The following is an 8,308-nucleotide window of genomic DNA, read 5'->3' as shown; positions in this document are numbered from 1 at the left end:
TGGCCCTGCCCCTCTTCAGCCTGAGACACTGGGGGTATGGCCCGTAACCACGTTTGGGAAATCACCCAGGTGAGACGGAGCCTGTGACTTAGCTGTGTTGCTGTGACAGAATTCCGACTGGACCGAAATGCTCTCAGAAATAGTGTTCTGAGTCCTAGTGTGATGTGCTGGAGGAGAGCTGTGCTGTACCACTTGTTGATGTTTGAGTAGGCTTTGCCCACAAGAGCCCTTAAGAGCTGGTAACATTTGTTATTAATCCCTCGTTACAGGTGAGAGCAAGTGTGAGAGGGGGATTAACAGGAGTGGGGGCAAAAAGGCAGACAGAGCCCGAGGAGCCAGCTTGTCTCCCAGACTCAGCCCCTGAGCTCAACAGGGGATGTGCCGCTGTGATGATGGGATTCAGGGGCACTGTGTTGGGATGAAGGCTTTGGAATTGGTCCTGGAGTCTGGTCCTGGCTTGGTCCTTTAATAGTGAAAAAACCTCACTTTTTTCATCTGAACAATGGGGACACTGCAGGTTCCTCTTGGTCTGTGAGTGAATGAACTGATGCATGTAGAGTGCACAGCATGGTGCCTCAAACCCAGCTGTCACTACTGTACATTTATCAGTAACAATTTTTGAGCCATGAGAAGCTTTAGACATTCTGAAAAGCAAAGGGTAAAGTGAGGCTTGACCCGGACCACATACCTTGTTAGGGACAGAGCAGAGCCCAGCTGCAACTCCTCTGAGTCCAGTACAGGATGCTTTCCTGCTTCCCTGTCCTCCCTGGGCATGGTCAGGGGTGTAAACCTACTCCCCCCAGTCACACGTTCAAGTGCAAGCTCCATAGCATTTTGTGGTCGAGAGCTGTGCTGGGTTTTATTTTCTGAAAAGATTTATTTAATTTTTTAGAGAGGGAGCATGTGAGCAAGGGGTGGAAAGGGAGAAGGGGGGAGGGGCAGAGGGAGGGAGAGAATCTGCAGCAGACTCTCCGCTGAGGAAGGAGCCCACTGAGCGGCTGCATCTCATGATTCTGAGATCATGACCCCAGCCAAAACCGAGAGTCGGACGCTTAACTGAGCCACCCAGGGGCCCCTTTACTGGGATGCATTTAAGGCAAATTTGGGCAAATGTAGCAAAATGGACTACAACATAGACTTCTACCATGACAGAGTCCTTGTTTCTGTCATCCTGTTAACCAAGTTCTCAGGTTAGAACTCGCTGGCAGCACAGGGCAGACGCGGGGCTGACTGCTGCTCAGGAATGCCAGCAGAGTGCCGGTGGCTGGGGCTGAGGGATGGAGGGGGTGGCCCCTCCTTCCCCTCAAGCTCCATGGGGGTGAGGAAGCAGGGCCAGCTCTGCTGGTTCTGATGGTCCGTGTCAGAGAGGGGTCTTCACCGGTGCAGTTGGTGGTAAGGCCTCCCCCAGCGTGCAGTCGCGCCCATGGGTCTGCCTGTGAGCATGATCCACAGACCATCCCCAGTCCCTGCACAGAGACCACGCCTGCCTGACTTGGACTCCAGCACAACACTGGAGCCCTGGGGAATTTAGTGACCCTCTAATGATTTGTATCTGGCTTTACAGCTTCACTGTGTCCATGTTGAGTGTAAGACCGAACTCTACCATATTCTGCCTATTTCCATGCTGGTCTGCTGGGTGTGGCCCTTGGGCGTCCCTAAACCCACCAGGGATGCATTCTGACACTGCGGTTTTCATATGGGACACCTTTCTGGCACTGCCTGGCACTTGTCAGCTGTGTGCACTGCCGTTTCCCATGGTGCTGCTGAGAAGCAGGATTTGGGAGGAGATGGGCTCTTCCCAATGTCTTGTGTGCATTCATTTTTTTTCTCCTCACAAACATGTTTGGACCTGAATCCTCCAGGAGCCCCGGGGCTCTTGTCATTGAAACAAAGAGAAGCCATAAGGACTAAGGAGGTAATTCTAGAGTGCCCTGCCCTGGGCCAGGCTCCACGTGGTCTTTAGGGAAGGGGAGGCAAACAGCCTTGAGGCAAGCTCAGGAGCATGTCATGGAGGTGTATTGGCTGTACTGGTCTACTGGATGTGGGCCTGGGGTAGAGGTAGAGGGTGTTGGGTCATTAAGAGCCCCCTGAATTGATTATTGAAAGGTGCTTCTCACCTACTTTCTATATTAGGTCATCTTTCTCCTCCTCCTGCCACTGCACCCACTGTCACCTCCAGACCTCCACCCCCACCCAATGTTGGAGACAGCACAAGGTGATATGCTATCAGTGGGGCTCTGCGTGCCAGAGTGGAACCAACGATGAATCCAACTTTGTGTCCTACTAGCTGAGGGCCCCTCCTGGGCTGGTTATGTAGCCTTCCCGAATCTTGGGGGTTTTGTCTGCCCTGACTCCTGGGGTAGACAGAATGGAATTAAAATGCTGCACACAGGTGTCTGGGTATATAGCAGACGTCTGCAAATATTTCCCCTTCAAGCACACGAAGTATGCCCAGGTGGCAGGTTCACCCCTGCTTGTCTGAGGCTCTGGCTTCGGCCACAGTCCCCACCCTCCAGGCACCTGGCTTTGCCCAGTACACAGTGTTCTCCAAGTGACTGGACCACAGCAGGAAGAGCCCAGGTGGCTGGTACCAGGCAGTGTGGCACTGGTAAAATGAGGAGATCCAGATCGATTCTGAAGTAGCACTCTAGTTTATAATTCACATGTCAACATTCTCCAGGACATGGATGCAACTGTTAAATTGCCCGACAAACCTAGATAAGTTAAATTTTTAATGTAAACTTTGTACTGAAGCATCCATACAGAAAGGTAGAAAAACCTAAATGGACAGCTCAATGAGGTTCACAAAGCGCACACACCTGTGCCACGACCACCCAAGCCAACAAAGCAGACTCTGTAGCCCAAGGGCAGCCATATGCTCACTTCTGTTGGCATGCATTGGCTAGGCCAGGTTTTGAACTTCAGGTAAGTGGAATTCTATGGCATGTACCTGGCCTCTTTCACTCAACATTCGTGAGATTCACCACGTTGCTTCATAGCAGGAGTTTACACTGTCTTCATGGATGCCCAGCACTGATCTGTTCATCTGTTGATGACACGCTTGGCTTTCCCCAGGGGGGCTGGATTTCTGACGAAATCAGCGTCCTCTACAAGCCTTCTGGTGCAGGTAGGATACTTTTCCCTTTCTGCTGAGTTTGCCAATGAGAAGGACCACTGAGTCACTGACTACATTTCAACTTTAAGACATGCAGCCCATCGATTTTCCAGCGTGCTCTTACTAGTGAACACAGCCAGCTTCCGCGCGTGAGGGTAGATGAGTTTGTTTTGCCCAAAGGTACACTGAAATGCAGTGTTTCTAAATTTCCATCTCTGTATCTATCTTCTCAGAACAGCTCTGTTAATTTAGTGCTGTCAAATCATGGGGCGGGGGGTGGGATGGGAGTGGTTACCGCTTGATTACCAAGCTGTAGAAAATGGTATCTCCCAAATTTTCACAGCAGATTTGTCTTGAGTGAGGTTCAGTCAGTACAGCAATCCCCCCTCTTAAACAATGACATCTTCTTACTCTACTATTGCCCTTTTAGCATTTAAAGAAAACCAAGATCTTGTTCAGCTCACTTACTAGATTTTTGAACTTCTGTGATTTGGGGTCAGCCCTCCCTTCTAACTCTCCGTCTTGGGTACCAAGCAGTTGTATGTGCTGGTAAAAGAGAAGTTTCCTTGTTTGTGAGTGCAAAGACTCATCTAGCTTTTTTGTGATGGGATCCATGGAAGCTTTAATTTATTCCCTTTGATATAAATGATGAAACTGCCCCTTTGGTAGTTTAAACTGTTATTGCTGAGTAAACTCATATGTCAGAGTTGAAAGGTCAGACATGGCTCAGAGGTCAGGCCTTTGTTTGGCCACAGAGAAGGTATTGTGAGCTGCTGAAACCCTACCTTTGCTGCTCTGCCTTCCCAGTGACCTCAGGCCGACTTGTGTTGGAGGCTCTCGGTAGTCCATAGATTAGATTTCCCTACTGTAGATCAAAGGTGGGTAAAGCCTCAGCTCTACTGGGGAGTCTCCAGCAGCACTGCTCCTGGGACCTGGCATCAAGTTTGCATCGGGATTCTAATGGTAATGTTATAGGGCAGCTCTGCTCCGACCAATTTTATGCTAAACAGAGAGCTATTTTACAGCTAAAATTGAAATGACAATCCCTCTTCTAGGCTTCAGAAAAAAAGTTAAGGCAACAGAACTCTCTCAATGTTAAGGTGTCTGCCCCTAAAAATTGTCAGCCTCTTGGCATTTGTCACCATGCACGCAATTCTAGCTCAGGTGCTATGAGAGTGGGCATAAACTTTTATAGCACTTGGGTTATTTTTCACTTAATTTTTCCATATTTCATGATACTCCACAAACGTACCTGGTATTCCATGATCTGGGAGTAGTTTTTGATGCTGTTCAGTAGTTGAAGAGTTGGGTAGTATTTGAACAAGTTTAAGAATCATGGGTTAAGGGTGCTGGTTGTTCCAAATCATTGTCATGACGTCAGGCACTGATCTCGAGGGCTCTCTGTGCCAGGCTGTGTCCGTCCCTGGAACCAGGTCTCATTCCATCCTCATCAGAGCCCTGGTGCAGTGATTTGTGATGTGGCCTCGCAAGTGGGGGCTCTGCTCTCCACCACCAATCTCAGAAGGCTGGGATTTTCTCCCCGTGTTTTGTTTTTATAATGTGAGGTTTCCCCAGAAGTTGTGGCCATGGTATTGGGGTGATGCCCAAGGAGGGGTACAGAATCCAACTCAGTCTTGGCGAATGAGGAGTCCCCAACCAGTACAACCTTGGAATGCCTTCATTTTCCTGAGGTTGGCAGGAGGATTTCTCTATTGCTCTGTTCAAAGTGTGTGTGTTCATGGATTTGCTTTTGTGACTTTCACGACATCAGTACTCATGTTACTTCCTTAAAGGAATGACAGGCTGATTCTTACCAGCATAAAAGCGATGCCCAGTTTGCACTTCTGTACTACTGTCTGGCATGCCTAAGACTTCATGCTAGCTATAGCAACTAGATTTTATCTGGCCTATTAATGCTGGTCAATTGATGGTAATTTTCTGGTGTTCTTCAGGATTTGGAGGTCCTCCCCTGGTGCTGAGGAATGGTAAGAAATGCTATGAATGATTAGCAATGTCTGCCACGGGTCTGGGTGGGAAAAGGGCAATCAGGTCACCACATACTCCCTTCCTGGTATCTAGCTGAATGAATGAAGTGGTCCAGCACTGTGGTTCCTGCAAGAATGAGCCCTGGGTACCGACTTTTCTAGAGTGTATGTCCTGAGACATGCTGAGACATCAGAGCCGGTTTATCACGGCAGCTCAGAGCTCAGGCTCTGAAGCCAAACCTGCCTGGGTTCACGTCCACACTCCATTTCACAAGCTGTGAGGCAGCAGACAAAGACCCAAGTGATGAGGGGCCTTTTGGTTCTGACAAAATAAGGTATTTACTCAGAAATTACAATGAATCTACAAACGGATAGTTTAATCCTTATATCAAGAGACTAAATTAAAGCTTCCTCGGATTCCAGAATAACAAAGTTGCGTGCCTCAGTATCCCCATGTATGGAACAAGTCATGCTAGTGACTGGTTGCTGTGAGGATTAGTCACTCCATGTAAGGTGCTGGTCAAAAACGGCCACTGTTTCCATCAGCATCCATCCTCCTGCTGCTCCACAGCCTGACCTCTTCTTACAGGAAGGCCACAGCCTCACCCCTTCAAGGCTGCACTGCTAGGACCTGCTGCTGCTCCACTGGTACTGACCATGGTACTGACCACAGCCATTCCCGGGCTGCCTTTCCCTACTCTCTAGACTCCACTTCCCCGATGACCGTGGGTCCCTTTATATGGAGTCTTCCCATATATCGGGCACAGTGCTAAGCCCTTTATATCTGTATCTGTACATCTCCCAGATCTTTCAATTAATCTAGAAGGGCGATGTCACTATACCCATTTCATGGATGAGAACATGCAGAGAGCTAAAGTGACTTGCCTCAAGTCATATGAGTAGTTAGCAGAATCAGGATGTGAACTCTGGTGTCTCCTTGATATCATAGGTATCATAGGTTTTTCTCCTGGTCAAACTTTCCTTTGGTCAGGAACCCACTCCTTGTTTCCACCTGACTTAGCACTGGTGATTTAGATCATCATTATAAAGACATTTCCACGTAAAGCTTTTTTTTTTTTTTTTTTTTTTTAAGATTTTATTTATTCATTCACAAGCAACACAGAGAGAAAGACAGAGACACAGGAAGAGGGAGAGACAGGCTCTCTGCAAGAAGCCCAATGCGGGACCTGATCCTGGACCCCAGGATCACGCCCTGAACTGAAGGCAGATGCTCAACCACTGAGCTATCCTGGCGTCCCCCATGTAAAGCTTTTTAAACAAACTTCCAGGCCAAGGATTTCACACCGCCATCCACTATACACACAGTGTCCTCAAAGCCGAGTCTTGTGTGTGCTCCTGGAGCTACCTCACTGAGACCTGACTGAAATCCTAGTTTTGCTTTCAGTTTTGTAAAATACTTTAGAGGAATTCCACTAAGCTTCTTTAAAAACAAAAAAAACTGCTCATGTATTTTATGATTATAATAGTTATTGCTATGGTTGTCATTACTGTCATTATTATTTTGCTTAGGCTGTCTAGGGTTGGTTTTAACTGTGGTTAACTAAGTAAATTCTCCCGGTATAGCTAGTTGCCTAACAAACAGGCAGGGTAGGACTACGTCCATCTGAAGAGGATCCAAGTACAGTTGTCACGTGGTATGTCCTCAAAGTGGCTGAGCACTTCCCACCTGCCAGGATTTCCGTTCTATACCCCCCCAGGCAGGCTCATCCCAACTTTGCCTTCATCATAAGCTATGGCAAGTGAAGAAACACAAAACTAAATGAAACATAGGCATGAACATGATCAAATTTAGAAGGCAAACAGTAAAGTGACAAAAGCAAAAGTACCACAGATCTGATATTCAAAGGCTTCTCTGACTCACAAAAACAAGGAGAGAATGAAAATCCTCAAAGGAAAATGGTGTACAAACAGATGATGTGTGAAAAAAAAAAAGCTATTAATAAAGAAAATAAAATTAAAACAGGGAAATAGGATGGTTGGGTGGCTCAGTGGGTTAACTGTCCAATTCTTGATTTTGGCTCAGGTCATGACCTCAGCATCATGAGATCCAGGCCTATGTCAGGCTCAATGCTCAGTAGGGAATCTACTTGAGATTCTATCTCCCTCTGCCCCTCCCCCCCCCCCCCCCCCCCCCCCCCCGCATGCTCTCTAAAATAAACAAATCTTTAAAATAACTACCTAAATAAATAAAATGACAGCAACACCCCCTAACCATTATCATTTAGGAAAAATTTACCAAAATGATAAAGCAGTTGTTGCAAATGTTGAAGACAGTTTCTCCTGCCCACTGTTGGTGGGAGCGTGAAGTCGTGCAGTCTGCCCACTTTTTCAAAGTACGGACCAAAAGCCTTCAAAAATTTGTTCATCATCTTTTTACATAGTGATCCCCATTCTGTAGCTTTCATCAGGGAAACGGACTTGTGTAGAGAGACCCGTATTTCATTGCATTGTTTATATAATTAAGACTTTTTTTTTTTAAACTGGCTTTCTTTCCGGAAGGAAGGGCAGTATCCCAAGTGACACAAGTTAACATTTATTGAGTACTTCCCATAGGCCAGACGCTTTTCTCAGAGCCCTGCATGTCTTAATTCATTCCTAGAGATGCTCACCGTCTAGCTGAGCCAAGTAGCAACTATGTGCCACAGCACGAGAACAGAGTTGCACTGGTCTGGACTCAGGGTTGCAGGTAACACAAAACCAATTACATGGCATTAGTTTTTACTTTATTTATTTTTAATATTTCACTTATTTATTCGTGAGAGACACACGGAAAGAGGCAGAGAGAGAAGCAGGCTCCTTGCAGAGAGCCCAATGTGGGACTCGTTCCCGGGACTGGGATCATGCCCTGAGCCAAAGGCATAAGCTCAACCACTGAGCCACCCAGGCATCCCAATGGCATTAGTTTTTTAAAAAATGATATTTGGGGGGTTTTTTGGCTCAAAAATCGGGGACATCTCAGCAATGTATTATTAACAGCAGGTAAGACTTATTGAGGGCTTTCACTGGGTCACATACTGTTCTAAGTGCTTTACGGGTATTAATACTTTTGATCTTTACCTAATCCTGTGAGGTAGATGCTATTTTCAACCCATTTTGCAAGTGAGATAACTAAGGCAGAAGAGCAGTTAAGTGGCTTGCCCAATGTCGAAACAGCCAGTAATTGCAGAATCAGTAATGCCAGTCAACC

General features: G+C 47.0%; 1 long non-coding RNA gene across 1 annotated transcript; it reads left to right on the top strand.

Annotated features, from left to right (window-relative positions):
- Window positions 1-3,918: 3,918 nt before the first annotated feature.
- Window positions 3,919-5,672, top strand: LOC111095278. Its single transcript, XR_005357252.1, has 3 exons — window positions 3,919-4,078; window positions 5,068-5,100; window positions 5,195-5,672. It is a non-coding gene; the product is annotated as an uncharacterized LOC111095278 (long non-coding RNA).
- The last annotated feature ends 2,636 nt before the right edge of the window (window positions 5,673-8,308 follow it).

Source organism: Canis lupus, chromosome 3, assembly GCF_011100685.1.
Source record: "Canis lupus familiaris isolate Mischka breed German Shepherd chromosome 3, alternate assembly UU_Cfam_GSD_1.0, whole genome shotgun sequence".
In the NCBI taxonomy this organism is placed as follows: Eukaryota; Metazoa; Chordata; class Mammalia; order Carnivora; family Canidae; genus Canis; species Canis lupus.
Note: the sequence above shows the minus strand (reverse complement) of the source record. Positions and strands in the feature narration are given on the sequence as shown.